The sequence below is a fragment of the Eufriesea mexicana genome, unplaced genomic scaffold (assembly GCF_001483705.2).
Source record: "Eufriesea mexicana isolate 0111107269 unplaced genomic scaffold, ASM148370v2 scaffold1490, whole genome shotgun sequence".
Lineage (NCBI taxonomy): Eukaryota > Metazoa > Arthropoda > Insecta > Hymenoptera > Apidae > Eufriesea > Eufriesea mexicana.
In genome coordinates, this window is record NW_016909592.1 from 110,134 (window position 1) to 133,311 (window position 23,178).

Sequence of the window (23,178 nt, forward strand, 5' to 3'; positions counted from 1 at the left end):
ATAAATGGGGAATAGTTTTTCGGGGGGTTTTTGATAAATTTGTTGGTGAAGAATTTAATGCAGCCTTATCATCTTCCGCAAAACGGCGTTCGACTTGAAAAGGTGGCTGCTCCGTCGGAGCACCATGGACAATGCACGTTACATTGATTCTTTACGAGGCCACTTAGATAGCGGCGGCGCTGTAAGCGCACATTGAACGTTATTGTAATGCGGGTAACGTTGCACACCGACGCCGATTATGTTACAAAGACACGGAACGGCCGCTTACCGGCTAAGCCACTACTACGCTTTACGATCGCTGACACCTACCGACCCGCCAGCGATCGCCGGTATTATGATCACGGCCATTAAAGTAATTGATGCTATTTAGAGGAGATACGCTTCTCGTACAAGCTGACCCCGTGACATCGAGCACCGCGTCGCGTGAATGATTTCGATTTAAATAATTTTGACTCGGGCATCATTCTAATCGCGTTTTCGCACGAACAAAGTTCCGCCTTCGGTTTGTTTATGTCTCGAGAGCGGACAGCCAAGCGAGGTTATGTTCGATACACAATATCGACTCGCGATGCAGATATATACGACTTTATATTTTATTTCCCCTAAATTCTTTCCTATTCAACTATAGTACCTTCATTTTGTTCCCATAAATACCCTAATTTGCGAAAATTTAAATTGGGAATCATAGTAATCGCGTTTTCACACGAACAAAGTTCCACCTTCCATTTGTTTGTATCTCCAGAGTGTCTAGCGCACGGACAGCGAAGTGAGGTTATGTTCGGTACAGAATATCGATTCTCCATGTAGGTATATACGATTTTATATTTAATTTCCTTTGAAATCTTTCCTATTCAACTATAGTACCTTCATTTTGTTTCCATAAATACCCTGATTTGCGAAAATTTAAATTGGGAATCATAGTAATCGCATTTTCACACGAACAAAGTTCTACTTTCCATTTGTTTATGTCTCCAGAGTGGCCAATGTGCGGACAGCCAAGTGAGGTTATGTTCGATATAGAATATCGATTCGCGATGCAGATATATACGACTATATATTTAATTTCCATTGAATTCTTTCCTATTCAACTATAGTACCTTCATTTTGTTTCCATAAATACCCTAACTTGCGAAAATTTAATGTGGGAATCATAGTAATCGCGTTTTCGCACGAACAAAGTTCCGCCTTCCGTTTGTTTATATTTCGAGAGTGACCAGCGCGCGGAGAACGAAGTGAGGTTATGTTCGTTACAGACATAAACGATGTTATATTTAATTTAATTTCCTCTGAATTCTTTCTTACTCAACTATAGTACCCCAACTACAGTACATTTTCTTTCTAAATACTTCTAAATACTCTAACCTCGCGAAGATTTAATTCTTAATAGATGGCGCGTAGGTTGTAGGTTAGAATTATTTACACGGTATATAGAACTAATATCAAAGATGAAAAGGAAAAGAGGTAAAGTTATAATTAAAAGCACATGCATAGCTAAATATATTAAAATAAATAGAATTTATAGTATAGGGTAAATAGAATTTGTAGTTTAATAACATAAATCAAGACTCGAACGTTCCCATCGTATCTTCTCCACGTTATTTAATCGAATCTATTCCAGAGACAAAAGCAAACGTAAGGGAGGACAATTTCAATGAACAATTCCGGTTACTGAACGCATAAGCAGGATCTCGATTCTCCATGCCACGACGGTCCGCTTCTCACCATAACGAGCAGATATGGTGGCTGGTCAAACACGACCTGGTGATTCTTTATGGGGCCATTAAACGCGCTCGGAGTCATAGTCACATGGTAAACATTATTATAATCCGACTAGCGTGGTAGGGCCGTGCCGATTACTTTACAAAGGCACGGAACGACTGCTTTAGGGTCGCGATTCCGCTTTACGATGGCTGACACCTAGCCTCGGTCCGAGCGGATCGCGCGCGCACACGGACTCCGAGATTACGAGTTCGAATATTAAAGTAATTGATGCCACCATAAAACACGAGGCATCGGTGTGTCTCTGCTGGTTCCTCGCCTCGAATCGCCCCGCGGTGCTCGATTTAACGCGACCATATTTTTCCCGCGCCCTTTCGTCCAACCTAACCGCCGGATTTCGACCCTTGTTTCCTGCATAAACGCCTGTTATTATTTGTCCCGAGATTTTTCATTCCTTGCCCCAGTAACTATCTTTTATGTTTTCCTTAATCCAAGGTTCCTGGTTCAACCCTTTGCACGTTTCTTCGATAATTTTATCTTTTCCACTTGTTCGATATTTGTTCGTGCAATTGGTGTGTTCCATGCAACACTATTTTTCTCGATAAAAGTAATATATTCGATTTCGATTTATATTTATTCGATAGCTATAATGGGAATATATAAGTTGCTAATTTGTGATTCTTGAATTAGTAATTATCCTCCTTATAGTGCTGTTTATTTGAAATTAATTGTTACATAACGTAATTTCGAAACCAATTGATTTCTCCTAACTGAATTTTTCATTTAATAATCGTTCATATTACAGCGTTATTTACTCGAAATTAATGGTTACATAACCTAAAACTTCAGAACGCTGGTGTATCCTAAGCGAAGTTTGTGAAATAAATTAAGTATTCGCGTTACAATGTTGTTTATTTGGAAATAATCGTTACATAACCTAACTTTGGAATGTTTTACCCAACTCGTTAATAATTCAATGGTGAGCTTGATTTCCAAGTATTCGAATTGCGAAATCACGTGTATTGCAAACGTGTATTACGAAGATGGAGGAAAATCGTTTCGTTAATTCGTGCACTTCCGGTATATCCGTAGCTGTCATCGGTCGCGCTTCTCCCATGATTCCTTTCTGCTACCGTGGCGGCTATATTTAGAAGACGGATTCTCCCTACGGAGTTCATTCTTCCCGTCATGGCGAGGGGTTCTTTGTTGGCGTCAAACGTGCTCGCGTCGTATATGGACGTCGATTAACCCTTCGCCGGATAAAGTGGAAGGTATACCGCCGATACCCTCTCCGAGGCCATAACGTTTTTCACCGATCGTCGTTGCGCAATTTACCATGATTTTTAGTATAGATAAGCGTAGATTTAATCCCTTTCCTTCCCAGTACACCCAAGCATGAAAATTATTTTTTTTTATACCTGAACTTCCAAGTATTATAACGGTCATTACATAATTGTAAATTACTCTTTGACTATATTTTTACCTTTAATTTAGATAACCATATCCGAAACAATAAAGAAAGACAGCCCAATTATAATACAATATATTGAAAATACTAATTTTCAAAATAATGTAAAATTATTCACGCAATTTCTCACAATTTCAAAATCTACCGTGTCTCTGTCCACGTGACATTAAATTTGCACGAAACTTACACAAAATGGAGGAAGATTTACATCCAAATGCACCAAAATTCATTGACCCTACTTTCCGTGATCCCACAAGCCCCCATAAAGACGAAAAATTCCACAGAAACTCTCCACTCTAACTTTGTTAAAGGAAATTTGCGAAGGAATAGTAGTCATTGGAAACCGGTGGAAAATTGCATAGATCTTCATTGAACGTACAGACGGTTAGAACTGGCCTGTTTAAGGTCACAGGACGTCTCCAGAAGACAGGGGACCGAAGACAAAACGCAGAGGCAGGGATGACCCCCGCATAGTCGGGATGTAGAGTTTACTTTGCTGCATAGTTTTTAGTACAAAACGCAATTAAGGCGAAGCTCGCGGGGGAAAGATAAGAATAAAAATGGCGAATGATCTGCCACACGTCGAAGAGGCTGCCGCGGTAAGGAGCGCGGAGAGGCGTATAGCACGGAGCGTAAACGTTCGAGCGGCTGGGTTCGCGCTTCTCCGCTTGGCGGAATAATAATTTCTCATCGCCGCGAGTCGGTCGGGGAACGACTTCATCTGCCCTGGGCCGGTGTTCGTCGCGACATTGTCTACCCCGCGGAGGCGCGCTGTAGCCGGAGGATTTAAGGAGCGGGTGGATCGCGTAGGCGGCTGCCTGCGGGCCGGTGTAAACCGAGCTTTACGGCGCTCGTGGGCCCGTCGATCGTGAGATCGTATTAGAGCGGCGCGTCGGCGCCGAGTTTGGGTTAGGTCGATGCTGTGTCGAGGGGTGTCGAGGGGCCAAGAATTGTGCCCTTCTCCGCTCGGCTCCGAGGGTAGGAGAAAGAGGGAGAAAGAAATGCAGGGAACCCTGTACCGTGGTACCCTAAGCTGAAGAGAGAGAGAGGGAGAAGAAATAAAGAGAAATATAGAGTTAATGGGAGAGAGGGAGTGAAGCAGGAAGGAGGGAGGGAGTAAAAGAGAAGGAAGATCGAAGGGCACATGGAAGGAAGAGCGAGCTGGACCGCGCCGCTTCGGCTCTGCATCATGCCTTTACACGCTCCCAATGCCCAAACGAGGGACGATAATGCCTCGCTCTCGTCTTGTTCCCGCGCATAGACACTATTAATTTCGTATCCCTCGCCGCGTGCACGCGTGTGCACGACCTGTCTCGCGGTCTAACACAGAGAGGAGGCATAGGTGGCGCGGAGGGACGTTCGATTGACTCGTTCGCTTGGATACGCCGTCCTTTTACCTTTTTAACCGCGATCCCGACGTTTCCAAGCCTCCCTCGAAGTCATTACCGCGAGCACGTCCTTTAACCGCTGGAAATTGCGTACGTAATGCCGGGTAATTCCGGCGTAGACATCGGACTAGGTGTCCAGTTCGCGAAGCTCTATCGGCTCTCTGCAGGTGCACGCGAGCGAATGGAATTTAAATTTCAGGTGATTAGAGCCGGGTAATGCGTTTTAATGACTTTTATCATCTTGCGTAGACAGGTGGACCTATCGTCCGGGACGATGCTCGAATTCGAGGACGATTTCGCGTCGATGTGTGCATATGTCGCGTGTGTGCATGCCTATGTGCAATACGTATGGGAATTAAACGATTCCTCGTGCGCGAGGTTATTTAATTGGTCGCTCGTGTGCCATGATATTGTCCGAGCTTTCGGTCCGCACGAGATGGAATTCTGGTAATAAATTCTGGTAAATTACCTCCGGCATTTGCTAATAATCGTCTCCGTCCCGATGCGTAATTCCAGACATTTATCTTCCATTTGCCTTCTATCGTTATTTTTGTTTAATAGCTTGTGTCGTTATATGCCATTGCCGTTCGCCAGATAACCGTGAACGGAAGATTTTTCATCGGGAGGAATTAAGTATAGCGAATTAAGCGTGATTTATTCCCTAAAAGTTGTTATTTAAATTATTCTCTGTTATTTTTATCCTTTTCCTGATCCTTTTATACCCTATTCTAACCGTACCTTAACGTGCCGAAATAGCTCAGTTGGGAGAGCGTTAGACTGAAGATCTAAATGTCCCCGGTTCAATCCCGGGTTTCGGCAAGCTGTTTTTTTTTCGCGGTTATATTTTTTTCTTCATTTTCAAATGATCCCCTGGGATATCCGATATTTAGAATTTCGATAAAAATAAATTTTGCATTAAAAATTAAAAAATTAAATATCACTTGTTTTTCTATACACGATCGTATTCGTATACGTGAATTCGCGTTGATACTTTGTCCATCCAAGAAAAGAAATATCCAGTTATTTATCAACAAATATTCACTTATAAGATTAAACAAATTTTTTAAATTATACACGTGCTTGCAATATTAAAAAGATTTCCAATTATACGCGTATTTATCTTTCCGATAAGACACTGTGCACTGTTATTACAAAATTTTCGTCTTCCTGTATGTTATTACAGGAAAATGGAAAAAATTGTTTCAAATAGAAAGTCGATTATATTTTAATAGATACACCAAGCTATGCTGTACCGAATAGAGCTGTAGGCCGCACGCTTATTTGCATTATATAACTACAAGCAACTATAACAAGAACATAATTTTATCACGGTTACCACCACGCGAATCCCATGCAACACTCATCGGGACAGCATAACGCATAGCAGTTTCAATATTTAAAATCCAGCAACCGATTTATCTCGAGCCTACTCGGCTCGTCCTCTTGACTCGTTAACGCGGATAGATTAAAATTTCCGTTCGCCTGGCTGCCTTTTGCCCGGCAATAAATTCCATTAATAATGTTGCATGATACGCTTTGGCGGGTAAAGGTCCGGCTAGGCCGCGGTGTATATCGGGAACGGTACATAATTATTACGTGGAATGATCGCGGCGTTGCGTGTGACGTTGTAACCCCAGCGCCTAAACGGCTGGCCGATAATCTCGCGGGCCGGTCTTGTTCTCGGGCATGGATACTATTAATTTCGTGTCCCTCGCCGCGCCGCAGCAGCGTGTTTTTCGATTGACTCGTTTATCTTGCTTTCCGCCGATTTCGCTGTAATTAGAAGCCTCGATGGGAAATTAATTCGTCGAATGCCGCGCGGGCTGCACCCTCCGATAAAATCGTTCCTATAATAAAGGCAGCGCAGCGTACTGGTTCAGTCGTGTGAAGCTGGCTGGAATTTTCGTTAGGAAACTTCACGCGGCGATTGATTCCTTTGACTTTCGCCGATATATGGCACTTCGAAAGGCATGACCGTTCCTAACCCTGGAATTTTCGAATTTTCCGGTCCAACATTTCGAAATTTATCCGGTATCTTAACTTCACTAGTAGTTTATCACGTTGGTAACGTGCAATTAATACCAGGATTATCAGTGGGTACGACGTGTTTTCGATTTTTCGTGCAATTAATATCGATTTCTATGCAAATAAACGCTTTAATCAAAGCTAGGTTTAGTATTTATACACTAGGCAACTAGATTTCTTGTGTACCTATCTTTACCGACACGCGTCGCCATTTTGTTCCAAGCGTCACTTAAAAAGCAACATAATTGTACGCTTTTAACTTGTAAACGAAGCTATGAGATATATACTTAATAGCATAAAATTTATGATTTTTATGGGGTTTATTTTTATTGACATGTCAATAGTTTCGAAGATCGACAAAATGGCGTGCCCCATTAACCTAGTGTTAATATAATACACTTAGTATAATGTATATAATATAAGGCGTCCCAAAATTCACGTAAGATTCGAATTTCGCGCCATTTGTGCGGCAAGTGTAGCCAACCGGAAAGAAAAAGACAGCGTGACAGTTGACAGTTCAAGGTTATCAAAAATGCAGCGTTATATGAAAGAACAACGTATCTTCATTGTTGAACAATATTTCCAATTTTTAATTAAATTGGCGACTTTACTCTGCACTCGAAGAAAATAGCAATGGAAGACTTTCTGCCATAAAGTCGACGATATTTTTAAAACGGTGACTAAGAAATCGTATACAAATTATTTTACTTCAAAATTTGATACATTAATTGATTAATTAATTTTCTGTCAAAATTACTTCTTGCGTAAATTTTAGGACACCCTATATAGGAATCATTATTTGTTTCGATGCTTTGAAGCTTAATTAACGAATATAAAACAGTAACTAAATTAAAATTGACCCTTTGCACTCGGCGATTTTTTCGTTACGGAGAAATAATAATTCGAAAACTTCTTTTCGCGAAGTGATATTTTTGAAACGGTGAATAAGAAATCCTAAATAAATTATGACGTATCATCCTTGGGTAATTTTAAATTCGATATATTAATTAACATCGATCTTTAAAACCCGATTAAACGACGACTGAGAATCGAGTTCCTCTCGAGTGCAAAGGGTTAAAAACCTGTCTTTAATTTTCTATCAAAATTACTTCTCGCGTAATTTTTGGACACCCTATATTTAGACAAGCAACGATATTTATTCCTTCGAAAAACTTCCATACTTTCTCAATAGTATTTATTCGCGTTGATTAATTGTGTAAGACAGAAGAATTCTTCTGCCAATCGAATCTTTCAAACATAACCTAACAAACGAGAACGCGAAGGAGACAAATCGCATACAAATGGTTTCTTATCTATCCAATCGCATCGTGCTTCATCGTAATTCAGCGTGTATCGTCGCACGACCAATCGGATTACGAATTCTTAAACCGAAGCATAATCATGAACTACATACTCACTGAAGCGCCCCCTACGCATCGGCGCGCGCCATTGTTTCCGCGAGCGCGACGCCTTGACTCGAGACAGAAGCGCAACCGAACACGTAACGACACGTTGACAGGTGCTCGGTCGTTCGTGTTTCCGCGCACTAGCACGCCGACGTGGACACGCACGTGAACGCCCGCGGCCGATGAATGCGTGCAGGGAAACGCGTGTACGGTTCGCACGTGCCACGCACGCCGTTACGCTTGGAAAGCTCCTGCCAACGGCCTCCTTCGATCGACCGTTCGCTCGGAACCGTAAACGCGAGTCGCTTTATGTCTTCCAGCCCTTCGATAGATCCCTCGTGGATCGACCGGACGTACGGCTGATTGGCCGTGCACAGTCGGGCTGATTTCCTGGAAAACACTGCCAATTTACCCACGAGTCTTGCCACGTTTCCTCGATACCTTCCTTGGACAACGGTAGGACTAGTTTTTAGATTAGGTTTTTCGTGTTCCATTTTGTGGCCAGTCTGCGCCATGTTGTTTTGTATTCCTGAATAGACATATAGGTTAACCTTTTAGATATGACACACTCGTTTGTCATACTATTTCCCAGAATAAATCCAATTATACTGTTACATTGTTACATTAACGCTAGAACTACCGATCTTTAATGGGCACCTAACTGTAATGTGCACAGATTATAGTCATTTCAGCGGTAAGACGAATATGAGTGAATATATTGATTACAGTTCTTTCAGTTCATTCAGTTGGTACCAATTTTATTCTTAAAGCAGGTGTATGTGTTCGGTTATAGCAAAAAGAAAAATTCTGGGATCAGTCATATTGACTGGGTTGATAGTTCTAGTGTTAAACAATTGTTGCATTAAACAAATTATTGTTAGATCTTAGAGATGGGTATAATACTGTCCAAAATCATGGTATCCATGGAAACCACTATACTAGCGTACTAGACCACTAGATTGCTATTTTTCACTGTGAGCCTAGCTACGTCATCGAGATAGTACTTCCAGGCTCAACAATACTCTTACAATCTGGAAAATAACTTTATAATACAATTATTATTATATTTTCCAAGAAACTGTCAAACATGCGAGCACAAGGTAACACAAGACACTGGAACCTGTCAAGGTCCAGTATGAAGGAGTCAAAGGGAAAACGATGCCAATGGAATAACCACAATTTCTTGAACACTCAGACAGAGGATGGTGGTCTTCGACGTAACACGATGCGGGGAATACCCAAACTCGGTCCAGAGAAGGCAGACAACCCTTGCAGCACGGGTCTGGGGGTCACGAGGGGGAGGAGAAGGGTCCACGAGACAGAAAACCCGGGAAAGGGTATCTGTTGTCATGGTCCCTGATGCTCCATTATTGATTAAAGATGGCTGGCTGGTCGGATGGATGGGTGGCGGAGTCGTGACGCCATTTTAATATGCGCAATTATAATGTGTACCCAGAGCCCCGGGGGATGATACGGGCCAGGTCAGGGGGGTGAAGGACGTGTCGCGGATGTTGCCGGTGACCCCGCTTCTTGAAACCGGTTCGCCTTCTTTGTTTGCCCCGAAATCAGAGGGGAACCGCGTAATTGAGGAGTTAATTAGGACGCGTTCGGTGCTTTAATTGGGTTCCCCGTTTCTGCTCCATGCTCGCTGCTTCGCTCCTCGTGCTCGTCCCTTCTCTCCTCTTCGCTAGTTCTCAACAGGTTGCACGGTTCTCTGATGAAAATCGACAGGTACCCCCTGGAAATTACTATCTTTGTGATTTAGACCTAGCAAAAGGGGTTAGAAGTGTCCATAGAGGGTTGTTAGACTGGACTCCACATATTTGGTGCCCTTGAATAACTAATTGTTGTAACTGTGCACAAAGATCATGGGAAAAGTGAACAGACAGCGAATAGTTGCATCAGTGACGTCCTAAACTTTATAATTGCTATATTTTTATCAATAATTCTCTACATTAGGCTTTTGAACGATGCCTCGCGTTAGGTGACCTGAGGTAAGAACGTAGTTTACTATAATAAAGAAATAAATACCGAATCTCGAATTACTCAGCACTTAGAATTTCACTGCTAGAGGACCCTAGATCTGGCCAAGTGTTCCCTGCAGGAACATTTCGACCATTTTATCCTAATAGTGCCTAAAAATAACCTACCATTACGATCGTGCAATCTTTAGCATTCGGTCTTTTGAAGAAAAAAAGGAAAGTAAAAACTGACCACCGCAATAGAGCTTGCAATTCTTTGCGAAGAGAGCTAAGAGGAACGATAGCACTTGTCTTAATCTTTTGAAAATCTTTAGCATTCGGTCTTTTGAAGAAAAAAGGGAAAGTAAAAACTGACACCGCAATATAGAGCTTGCAATTCTTTGCGAAGAGAGCTAAGAGGAACGATAGCACTTGTCTTAATCTTTTGTTCAATTTTTGTGGCTGGTGACTAGGTGACTAGTGACTACAGGTGACGAGTGACTATAGGTGTCACCTATATACTATAGTCACCTATAATCACCCGTAAAAGCGAAAGGATTAACCACTTGCGCTGGAAAGACGTGTCACGCACGTGGTAATGCTATTGTCACAGAATCGCCAACGACGTGGTACACACGTCGTTAGGCAATCGTTACAGAAGCTCTGGACCGTTCTGACACAGGCGTCTATGAATTTCTAGTCACCGCAAGTGGTTAATAACCACTAGGTGCCTAGGGTAATCAGTTTCGAATTCACCAGATTTACCAGATTTTCGTGTTTCGCGTTTATCCAAAGACCTGGTTGAAGACTCTCCGCTATTTATTTCCCGGTGCAGCCTGAATAATTAACAAGTATCAACCTCGGAGTCTAATGACAACGTTGGTGCGTTCTTACATAGAGTGTACTGATAAGTAAATGTCTATCCTCGGCTACAGAGGATAGAAAGAAAGCAAAAAGAAAGAACCCCATCCTCGGGAATGGCTTCATGAAATTTACACGAGAAACTTTTCCGCAGGAGAAAATACACGCGATACGTTCACCAGCCAGTCCGTTTCCCTGGGCATGGGTGGAAAGTTTGTTACGAGGGGCGGTGATTACACGGAGCGGGATGTACGCATCGGTATCAGGAGACTCGCAGAGATATAACGGCGACGACAGCTCGTTAGCGTCGCGCGCTAGGGTTGCAGCGACGTCGCGACGTTCCATAGCCGACAACGGCCATCCGTGGGCGTACGTGCCGTGGCTACAATACCGATAATGCCCGTACGTGTACCACAATGCCCGTAATAGGAGAATTAATGTATGTTGTGTGTGGTCGCCACGCGCACCCTGCGGCGCTAGCGAGATCCGTGATAGCATTGTCCTCGTACAATTCGGCCATACAATTAATCGAACTTGAATTATGCCCATTGCGAGTCGCTCGAGTAGTCACTGGATCATGGATGTCCTTCCTTCAGTCGCTTATAACAACGTCGTCCTGAAAATATTTCGTTGAATAATTAATAATTTAGTATGGTCTTCGATTTTAATTTTTGCAAATTTTGGGGAACGAATGTTTTGTAGGTTATGTTACACTGGTGAGTGTCTTTGAGATTGGGAAGTTTGTAAAAGGTTCAGAAATAACCGATGGGGAATAAAAATGGAGAGTATTAATAATTTAGTATGGGTCTTCGAGTTTAAGTTATGGGAATTTTAAGTAACAAATGATTTATAGGTTAAGTTATATTGATGGATGTCTTTGAAATTTATTGGAAAGTTTGTGAAAGGTTCAGAATTAATTGATGGGGAATAAAAATGGCGAGTATTAATAATTTAGCATTGTCTTCGCTTCTAAGTTTTAGAAATTTTAGGTAAGAAATGTTTTATAGGTTAAGTTATACTGGTGAATATCTTTGAAATTTATCGGAAAGTTTGTAAAAGATTCAGAATTAATCAATGGGGAATAAAAATGGCGAGTATTAATAACTTAGTATGGGTTTTCAATTTTAATTTTTGGAAATTTTAAGTATCAAGTGTTTTATAGGTTAAGTTATACTGGCGGACGTCTTTGAAATTTATTGGAAAGTTTGTAAAAGGTTCAGAATTAATCAATGGGGAATAAAAATGGCGAGTATTAATAATTTAGCATGGGTCTATAATTTTTATTTCTGGAAATTTTAAGTATCAAATGTTTTATAGGTTAATTTATACTGGTAGTTGTCTTTGAAATAGGGAAGTTCGTAAAAGGTTCAAAACTAATTGATGAATAATAAAAATGGCGAATATTTTTAGAAACTTTGAATGTCCTTCCTTCAATGACGTCATCCTGCAAATATTTCATTGAATAATTAATAACTTAGCGTGGGTTTCCAATTTTAATTTTTGGAAATTTAAGGTAACGAATATTTTATAGGTTAAGTTGTACTGATAGGTGTCTCTGAGATCGGGAAGTTTGTAAAAGATTCAAAACTAATCCATAGGGAATAAAAATGGCGAATATTTTTAGAAACCTTGAAAGTCCTGCTTTCATCCTTCTATAACGACATTATCCTGCAAATATTTCATCAAATAATTAATAACTTAACATAGTCTTCGATTTTAATTGTAGGAAATTTTAGGTAACGATTGTTTTATAGGTTAAGTTATATTAATAGGTGTCTCTGAAATCGGGAAGTTTGTAAAAAATTCGAAACTGATCGATAAAGAACAAAAATGGCGAATATAATAAAAAAATTACTATAATATACGAACGAACGCTATTTGGATATGGTAATTAACTGATATAAACGAAGAAATCAACCGATAGAAACCTGTTCTCATAAAGAAATTTTCTCATGCCCGGGGAACGTTGTTGTGAGAGCAACGCTACAACTGGCAGCATGAGCATAACAATGGAGTTCGGTATTTCAGTTTCCTAGGTCTACTGTATTCAGTTCCTCTTCGACTTTTTAGGTAATGTCATTCTCTCTGAGGTACACACTGGGGAATTGCGCAGTGGATAAAATCTAGAGAAACTTGAACATTGCATTGCACAGTTTCAGCTCGATACGTTTCAAAACCATACAACGAAAAATTTGATACAGGTAATTTAGGTTGCACTGCAATTTTATGTAATTGCATAAGTCGGTTATTCTTTAAATAACTGGTTCTTTTTAACGCTGACAGGTGGATAATATTTTTCGAAGAAAAACACGATGGAAGGAATAAAACGAGCTTGAAAGTTTTCAAATAGACCTTAACTATGTAGCATAATATAGTTATAGACAAGAGTTTCACTGTTGATTATAACCATTGCACATAGTTGATCATGATCGTTAAAACTTCTCAATGCCTATTTACTCTCCACAATTACCTTCTCCTGCAACTTATTAACTATTCTTACGAGCCTTTATATTTTCCAGCAATCACATTGAAAGTTACAGCTTCCTCTCGATCTCTCCTAACATATTAATTTCCTAGCAGTACACTGAACTTCGTATTAACATCACAATCTTCCTTCCAATCATATTTACCTATTTCCATTCCCAATTTAATTTCCCTATTTAATCCACGTCAATTTTTCCCTCACCACCTTAAAATAGAAAATAACTAGTTACATTTATCAGAAAAATAACATTCCCAATTGTCAAATAATGCAACACTGAGGGTATCAAATTGCCACCGATCAGCCAAAACAGATCCGAAACAAAAGCAGAAGGAAGCTCCCCTTAAAGGGGAGGAAGCAATACTCAGCCACGCAGCAAACGTTTCACCCCATCCCCGTTAAAGCCGGCGTAAACAGCGAAACATTAATACAATTCCGCTATTTAATTCACATCTATCCACCCTTCTTCCCTGCAACCCGTTGCGCGTATTTCATTCGGGCTGCATTATTTATCCGCGTTCGCGTGGCGTGCTAAAAGGCAGAGAGAAAATTCCCGCGAACCACCCCACGTGTGCCTGCGCGCGCGCGCACGCCGAGGAATATGGTAATGAATAAAATGATAAATAACGACGCGGATACCCGTATTCGAGGGGATCGTCGCCGATGGCCGGATTGGATTTTTACCTCTTTCTTCCAATTCTCCCCGTCACGTATTATCGCATTTCTTATTTAAACCGACGCGTGTGCGCCACGCAATGGCTCCGGTTCGATAGGTCGCCCGTAGGAGTCGCTGCGAGAGGTGGCGGCGCGTCCTTCTCGAGGATAATGACCGCTCCCGCGGTAATAGCAACCGCTAGCTCCTCCTGAAAGCCTATCGAACGGTCCTCCTCACGTGGAAATGCGTTTAATAAATATGCCGACCGCGTTGCACGCGAGTCTCTATCTCGGAGAATGTTTTCGTGAGAAAGCGTGGGAAGCCGCTGTCTGCTCAAGGGTCTCCTTTTTCCTGGAAACGATGCTTTTCCAGGCCTAGTTCGAAGTTGAAACGTTCACTGGAAGCTTTCAATATTTTTCTCAACATCTCCATATCTTGTGAAATATTTATTTGTTTATTGAAACTTACAAGGGCAAAGCCCTTTCCAGCAAAGTGATATAAAATATGCACACACCTAATAGGAAAAGGTATACAGCAGACAATATATGGTTTATAGGACACTGTCTACACCAAGTTACATGGGAAACAGAATTAAGCAGAACAGGATTACGTAACAATAAATTATGCCACGAAATTATGACAACGTGTTGTATGTGGTTTCTAACAGTTTGAACAATTCGGTCTTAAAACTGATAATATTGTTAGAAAAGAAGTTAAATGGTTTGCGAAATTGCAGATTCTAGGGCGGACATAACTGTAAACGGAGGACATAAAGAGCAATGGATTTCTAGCATGTCTTGTTGTTGGAATGATAAAATTTAATAGTTACCTCTGGACAGTTAACTTTATCATTAACCCTTTGCTCTCCGAATTATTTTTTAATTTTCTGGTCAATAATTCTCAATCATTTCAAGTATTTTGCTTTGAAATTTACTTCACAGGACAGTTCCTCGACTGCTACTCGTTTTAAAGAATTTGTTTACTGATTGTATTAAATGTAGCCCTCGAACATTGCTGTAATTTATATTCCGAATTTAAGTAATTCGAGAAGTTACTTATTTTCTGTTCTCTCGTTCAGTAAATAGAGTTCCTGTGATGAAAACTGATGTCATGTCGCACTCGACAAAGCAGAGCAAAGGGTTAATAATACTATGTAAAAGTCTCAAGTCTGAGATGAGCCTGCGAATTTCTAAAGTAGGTATATTAAGTCTATCTAAAATTTCATTATAATCGTGTTCCCTCTTTGTGGGGAATATTTGTCCAAATATTTCTGATTTATCTAACAAATACGAATAGATTTGTATACCATACTTGGACACCCTTGCTACCTTCATGCTCTGTATATTAATAGGAAACGTATGCGAAGTAGCAGCTTTATCAGCATAAATATATTTATGATCACTGTATTCCTACTTCCTCGTACTCTTCTTTGCTGTTTAACAAGATTTAAAGCTAGCACTATGTCACTGGTTACCAGTTCTAATTCTCTCTCTATCTCTAACTGAAAGGACTATGTTATCAGTTACAGTATGTCAGTATAGCATGTTAATATATACATATAGGTATTGTAGTATCGCACATTTCCACCATGTACACGTAGCTTCACGAAGCTTGAGAGAATAAGGTTCGAAGGTGCAAAGCCCAGAGCAGAAAATCTTGGCGTCATAGGATATCTTGTGCCAATTCGGGACCAACTGGGGGACAGTTAACCCCTTGACTACGGCAGACTTTGATACGTAATGGCTGTACCGTACGGCAGGAACTGAGTTACGACGTGCGCCATTTTTGTGGAAACAAGCGCCCTCCGCGTCAGAAAGCCAAATTACGCCGAGCGCCTATAGGTGCCCTGCGTGTCACAAACGCAACATTTCTAAGTACCTATAGTAGTTAAGGGGTTAACACTGAATTGAAGTCGAAGACAGTTGTCATTGAGTCGAGTTGTAAAGTTGCGAGTCGAAGTCGAATGGAGTTGCAATATTGTATGGGTGACGCGTTAGACCCTAAGCATGATCACGACAGGGTGTGCATATGTAATATAAAGGGGGCAAGAAACATAAAATAATCCAGAACCGACCAGAGGACAGTTAATATCGACTCGAAGACATTTGTCACTAATTTGAGTTGTAAAGTTAAGAATCGAAGCCAAAGTTATAATATTGTAATTACTATTATTATTATTATTATTGCAATAATGAAGTGGAGAAATAATTCCTAACTTTCTTGTCATTCTCCCATTTTCACATTATTGTTATCAATAAACTCGGCGGTCCAATCTCTATATATATGCATATCCTAGCTAACTTAAATCTTCCCAATCAATACTACCACCTCTGACATGTCTCTCCTTGATCGGTAAACACCAATTTCGATTGATCGAATTCGGTATAACCCTGCCACAGTTCCAGTACAGGTTATTACTTGAAAAATCGCACAAGTTACCACAGCACTTCTGACATGTCTCCCCTTCATCGAGAAACGTAAAATAATCCAGAACCGACCAGAGGACAGTTAATATCGGCTCGAAGACATTTGTCACTAATTTGAGTTGTAAAGTTAAGAATCGAAGCCAAAGTTATAATATTGTAATTACTATTATTATTATTATTATTGCAATAATGAAGTGGAGAAATAATTCCTAACTTTCTTGTCATTCTCCCATTTTTACATTATTGTTATCAATAAACTCGGCGGTCCAATCTCTATATATATGCATATCCTAGCTAATTTAAATCTTCCCAATCAATACTAGCACCTCTGACATGTCTCTCCTTGATCGGTAAACACCAATTTCGATTGATCGATTTCGGTATAACCCTGCCACAGTTCCAGTACAGGTTATTACTTGAAAAATCGCACAAGTTACCACATTCGCAATTTTTCTTAAGCAAAAACATCATTGAAAATGGCGCCCATATGTATTTCCTTGATCCTGATTTAAGCTAGTCACAACAGACGTTAAAAGATTTCCATGCAGTGTTTCAGCTTATTTGCACAAACATCGAGCCAACGCTAAATCTCCCATAGAACTGGTTTGCTCGAGACGTGTAATACTCATCAGCCGTTACGTAACCGGAAATTTTTCGAAGATTCCACGGACCCGTGAAGTATCTCGGAGGTTCGCGGAAGCGGAAGGGACCAATTCACCCCGGGTGACTTTTATCGAGAGGACCGCGAAGTGGACTGGCCAAGCGTACGAGGAGGATTCGTAATGCTAAGCGTGGAGAGGGCCCGGTATTAGTACCTTTCCCGCATAAACAGTCATTTATATGCTCGCGAGCCTTAATAGCGGTAATATATCCAGTGACCAGCGCGTTAATAGGCAATAAGCGCGAGGCGGCGCACCGAGTGCCATTTGCTCTCCGGGGGAAAATTCTCGTTTTCCTCGGGATGGAGCACTCGCGACCGAGAAAGAGCGATACAAAGTGATCGGAGCCGACTTGCTATGACTCACGTCCAGCCGATTGATCGCAGGTGACGAGGCGAAGCCGAGCGTTGGCGCTGGCGCTAGGATTTTCCCATACGAACCTCGCCGAGGATAATAATTACGTTTCGCGTCGGGAAACGTCAATCTTTCTGTCTCTCCCTCTCTCTCTCTCTCTCTCTTTCTCTCTGCCCGGTGCACGGCGATTTACCGCCGTGGATACGTCTTGAATTATTATTGCGTTTTCTCGAACGGATAATTTGCATGGCCGTTCGTACGTTCGTTCGTGCTGGTCCATCCCGCGGATACAGGATCGATGAGCAAGAGGCATGGATAATCCTGGCGTCAACTGTGCCTTCGTGCTTGCTTCTTTTCAGGCTACCTCGGTGTCGAGTAGACTGTATTTATAACGAGAACGGATTTTTATTGCGTACGGGATATTATGGCTGGTATGAAAGTATGCGAGAAATCTACTCTAAGGTACTCTAAGGTATTTCAGGCCAAGTATTAGGTTGGCGACTAGGTGATTGCGAATTTTAAACACGAAAGAAAATACAACATTTTTAATAAAGGCGAGTACAAGTGTTCCTCTGATTCCTAATCAGAAGCAGATCAGCATCCAGCACAGACTGGGAACAAACCACGTCGATGCATGAAAGGCACCGCGATAGAACAAGGCTATACGAGGCTACTACCGATATCATCAGAGATCGGTAATCGTCACGATCTATTAGGTTGGCAACTAAGTGATTGCGGATTTTAAACACGAAGGAAAATACAAAATTTTTTAGCGAATCTCAGATTTTGGTGTCGTCTGGGCTGGTTCATCTTGCATCACCCACGATCCTTTCCGATTAACGTTGTTATAAACTATCCACTTTTCGTCGCCAGTCATCTGTCGTTTCAGAAATCGATCAATTTCGTTGCGTTTCAGAAGCGAATCGCAGATGCTAATGCGTTGCGTCAATTGAATTTCCTTAAGCTGATCGAGTTTCTTCGCATAGCCGAGCCGTTTTCATTTTTGTTTAATGCGTGTATGCGATACATCGAGCTTCTCTGCAATCTCACGTGTTGCGCTATGACGATCTGAATCGATAATGGCCTTGATACGGGTCTCATCGGCTTCAACTGGACGGCCAGATTGTTGCGCATTTTTCAGTGAAAAATCACCAGAATGAAATTTGGCAAACCAATTTTGACACTGTCTTTCTTTCCAGGCTTCATTCCCATTTACGGCACGTAACTTCTTGCGTGCTTGCGATGCGTTCCTGCCTTATCGGAAATAAAACAATAAAATATGTCCGAAATGCGCGTCTCGTTCTTCCATTTTTAAATTCGGATAAAAACGAAACTAAATAACTAATCGATACAATTTTTCAACTAAATTAAAGGCGGAAGTCTAAACAACAGGAAAACAATATAAGTTAGGTGCCTTGAACGCGTTGACAAAAGAAAAGAATGTTTATTATATCTCTATCAGGGAACAATCTTCGAATACAAAGCGTTTCAATATTCGTATAAATTACACATAAATTGTACACAAATTAATTCTTCTAACTATAAATAAAATTTTAAGTTATTAATTGTTTTGAAGATAAGTTTAATTATATACAAAAATCAATCTAGAATATAAGGCGTGAATATAGTTTATAAAACTAAATATAAATAAAATATAGTTTACATAAACATCAGATAAGAATTGGGGCTTCAGGCGAACTGCGTCACATAACCTCTTGACACTCTCTCGCATAGATATAAATTCTTTGAGTAATGAAAGAATCGAAAAAAGAATATGTATATATATATATATCGTACTTATTTTACAATTATAAACACATAATTCCAATATTAACTCTTTGCACTCGAGAGGCGCCCCTCAGTCGCCATTTGCAAAAATTTCGAAGCTCGATATTAATTAATATATCAAATTTAAAATAACGTAACAGTGTGCGAGGTATCGGAATTAAATAATTCTAGCTATTAATTATTATATGATTTCTTATTTATATAAAATACCATCAAAATATCATCAGCGTTAAAACAGAAAATTTGTCAACTCGTATCCTTCTTTAACCAAAAAATTGTCGAACATAAAAGGTTAATACGTGTTGGAAAAATGTTGTTATACTCAGAAATTCATTTCGTGTTTTCGTTGAATCTCGATTCGAATCTGAATTAATATCTTTAACACGATAATATAGCGAGACGCGCGTATATCGCCTGCCAATCTTCGCGATAACCTCAATTACCACCCGCTTCCATGATGTCGGACAGCGAAAGCAGTCCACCTAGCGGCACGCGAGCGAAAAAGAATCTCGATGATAATCTGCGCGGCCAGAGTCGCCTGGAATTAATTCGTCGTCGCGCTGCGTGCGACTCGGCCAAGCACGTCCCCGTTGTCGTCTCGTCACGCCGATGGCCTGGTCGTTTTGTCGTCGGTAATTACGGGGCACGAGGTGGGCGGCGCATGGCGTGTCGCACGCGCACTGTCGAGCGGATTGCGCGAGCATGGACGTCGCGGCGCGCGCGGAAGTGTGACGCTGCGACACGCCGCTCTCCATCAGATAAAGCAGCTTAACCGGCCGTTTAGCCCGGCTGAATTGAAAACCGTAGCCGGCGGCGCGCGATCACTGCGTGTCACTGCGCTGTTGCGCACCGTTGCGTGCGCGTCGCGCCACCGACGAGTCTCCTTTTGTCCCGTGAATTTCATGCTTGTTACCCGCGTTTAACCTTCGTTGGCCGGAGACCAAGCTGGTTAGGGAGAGCAGTTTCTTCGTGAAATTCATCGCTCGCTTTTTTATTCTTCTTCGAATTTCTCTCTTTATGCGTTTCTGCTGAAACATCTTCGCGCGGAGAGCGGAGAATCCTTTGAGGTTATGTTGTCAGTCGAAAAGTGATTTCTTTAATATTCTGTCGTTAATATCGAACGAGGACGTCACGAATTGTACATGAAATAGCAGAGATTATAATTTTTATACGTTTTTCTGCATGCCTGAAAACAGAATCAGTATTATATTTATAAAAATATAAGAAAAACTTCGAATTGATGTTCTTAATCACGAAAAAAGCTTCCAATCTAAAGGGTTAAATTACTCGAATGAAATAACGAAATATAAAATTCGTTCGAATTTGTCTTTACCCGTTTCTGTTGAAATATCTTTGCATGGAGAGCATAGAATTCTTTGAGGTTATGTTGTCAGTCGAAAAGCGATTTCTTAAATATTCTGTCGTTAATATCGAACAAATGAGTCGCAAACTGTACATGAAATAACAGAGATTACAATTTTTATACATTTTTCTGCATGTCCGAAAACAAAAATAGTGCCTTACTTATAAAAATATAAGAAAAACTTTGAATTGATGTTCTTAATCACGAAAAAAGCTTCCAATCTACAAGGTTAAATTACTATAATGCAATAACGAAATAAAATTCGTTCGAATTTGTCTTTACGTATTTCTGCTGAAATATCTTTGCATGAAAAGCACAGAATTTTTTGAGGTTATGTTGTCAGTTGGAAAGCGATTTGTTACCCCTTTGCACTCGAGAGGCGACTCTCAGTCGCCATTTGTTTTAATGCCATAACCTAAATAACGAATAAGAAACGATAATTATATTTAAAATGATTATATATGAAATATTCGAATGAAATATTTCTATTCGTTCATTTCTCATGCACCGAGTGCTTTTCTTTCTTTATTTTTGCATTACAAGTATCAGCGAACTTATAAAAATATAAGAAAGCTTCGAGTTGCTATCTTTTATCACGAAAAAGTCTTCGAGTGTAAAGGGTTTAATTAATATAACGAAATGAAATACAAAATTCGGTCGAATTTGTCTCTTTATACGTTTCTACTGAAATATCTTTGCACGGAGAGCGTGGAATTTTTTGAGGTTATGTTGTCAGTCGAGAAGCGATTTGTTAAATATTCTGTAGTTAATATCGAACGAGTACGTCGCAAATGAAATAACAAAGATTACAATTTTTATACATTTTTCTTCATGCTAGAAAACAAATACAGTGTCCTACTTATAAAAATATAAGAAAAGCTTCGAATTGATATCCTTAATCACGAAAAAGCTTCCAATCTAAAGGGCTACATTACTCTAATGAAATAACAAAATAAAATTCATTCGAATTTGTTTTTACACGTTTCTGTTGAAATATCTTTGCAAGGAGAACATAGAATTTTTTGAGGTTAGGTTGTCCGTCGAAAAGTTATTTATTAATTGATACAACGAATCGAAATATAAAATTCGTTCGGTAGAGGGTTATTTAGAAGGAAATAGAATTATCTGTGAATTCTCGAAGAAAAATTGTGTGACTGTAAACGGAAATGGAAAATGGACGACGCAACGATCGGCAGAAATTTATCAGAACGCGAAGATGCATTGAAAGTTTCACGAGGCCGTCGATTGTTTTTCGTGGCAGGCAAGATTAACGCTCCCCGTCACCAGCAATGTATTAATGACGCCGATGATGGAACGGCACGATGATCGTCGACGTACTTACATGTACCTCGCACGGATTCCTCCTCGTTGCATGCCGTACACGGCTCTGGGGCTAATTATCACAGCTGTCGGAGTCGCCGCTTCCAGATCTCAGAGATATCCGTGGGACGACGATCAACCACGAGGACGACACGCTCAATGTCGCTTTTATACGGTCATTCTGTCACTTAACAATGTCGTACAGGGGAAAAGTAGATTCGCCGAGTCGATAAACCGGAGTTCGAACTCCAATCTTTCATATATTACATACACCGGATTTATCGGCTAATTTTTCCTTAAATTTTATTATATGACGTCGTATAGGGTGTCTCGAAATTCATGCAAAATTTGAATTTTGCGCCATTTGTGATTTAAAGTATTACCAACGAAAGGACAAAAATAGCGTGACAACTAATATTTCAGGGTTATTAAATATGGAACCCTACACCAAACAACATTGTAGAATCATATTTACAATTTTTAATTAAACACATGTGTTTTCTATCAAAGTTACTTATTCCGTGAATTTTGGGACACCCAATAGATTGACCGAGTCGAACTCGGTTCTCCCATATATTACAAACATTAGATTTATCGGTAGATTTTTCCTAAAATTTTGTTGTACAATATGATGTTATATAGGGTGTCTCAAAATTCACGCAAGATTTGAATTTTGCGCCATTTGTGTTGTAAGGTATTGCCAACGGAAGGAAAAAATAGCGTGACAACTAACAGTTCGGGGTTATTACATTGTAGAATAATATTTACAATTTTTAATTAAAAACCTGTGTTTTCTATTAAAATTACTTCTTCCGGAATTTTGGGACACCCAATATATAGACCGAATCGATAAACCGGAGTTCGAACTCGGATCTTCCATATATTTTATACATTACATTTATCGGTTGATTTTTCCTTAAATTTTGTTATATAGCACCATATAGGGTGTCCAAAAATTCACAAATCGCAAGACTTAAATTTTGCGCCATTTATGTAATAAAATGTCAACAAAAAGAAAAACAGTGTAACAGCAGACACATTTTCATTGGTCAACAATATTTACCATTTTTAATTAAAAAGCTGTATTTTCTATCAAACTTCCTTTTTGTGTGAATTTTGGGACACCCGATAAAAATCATAATTAGTAAAATGCGAGATATGTTATTTATCCGTGACTGAATTTTTGCAATCTTCCTGCAAACGAAGAAACTCGGTTTAAAAGAATTACAGAATTCCTCGAAGATCCGCGGATACCACGTTTGTCTCACAATCAGTGATCAAGTGCCATCTGCGTCCTTCGGTA

The 23,178-nt window shown here is 40.2% G+C and overlaps 1 protein-coding gene and 1 non-coding gene across 2 annotated transcripts in view; both read left to right on the forward strand.

Moving 5' to 3' along the window:
• LOC108548241 (uncharacterized) overlaps positions 1-23,178 on the forward strand; it is a 70,542-nt gene that overhangs the window by 26,441 nt on the left and 20,923 nt on the right. The window lies entirely within an intron of this gene.
• On the forward strand, positions 5,322-5,394 carry TRNAF-GAA (transfer RNA phenylalanine (anticodon GAA)). The gene has a single exon. It is a non-coding gene; the product is annotated as a tRNA-Phe (tRNA).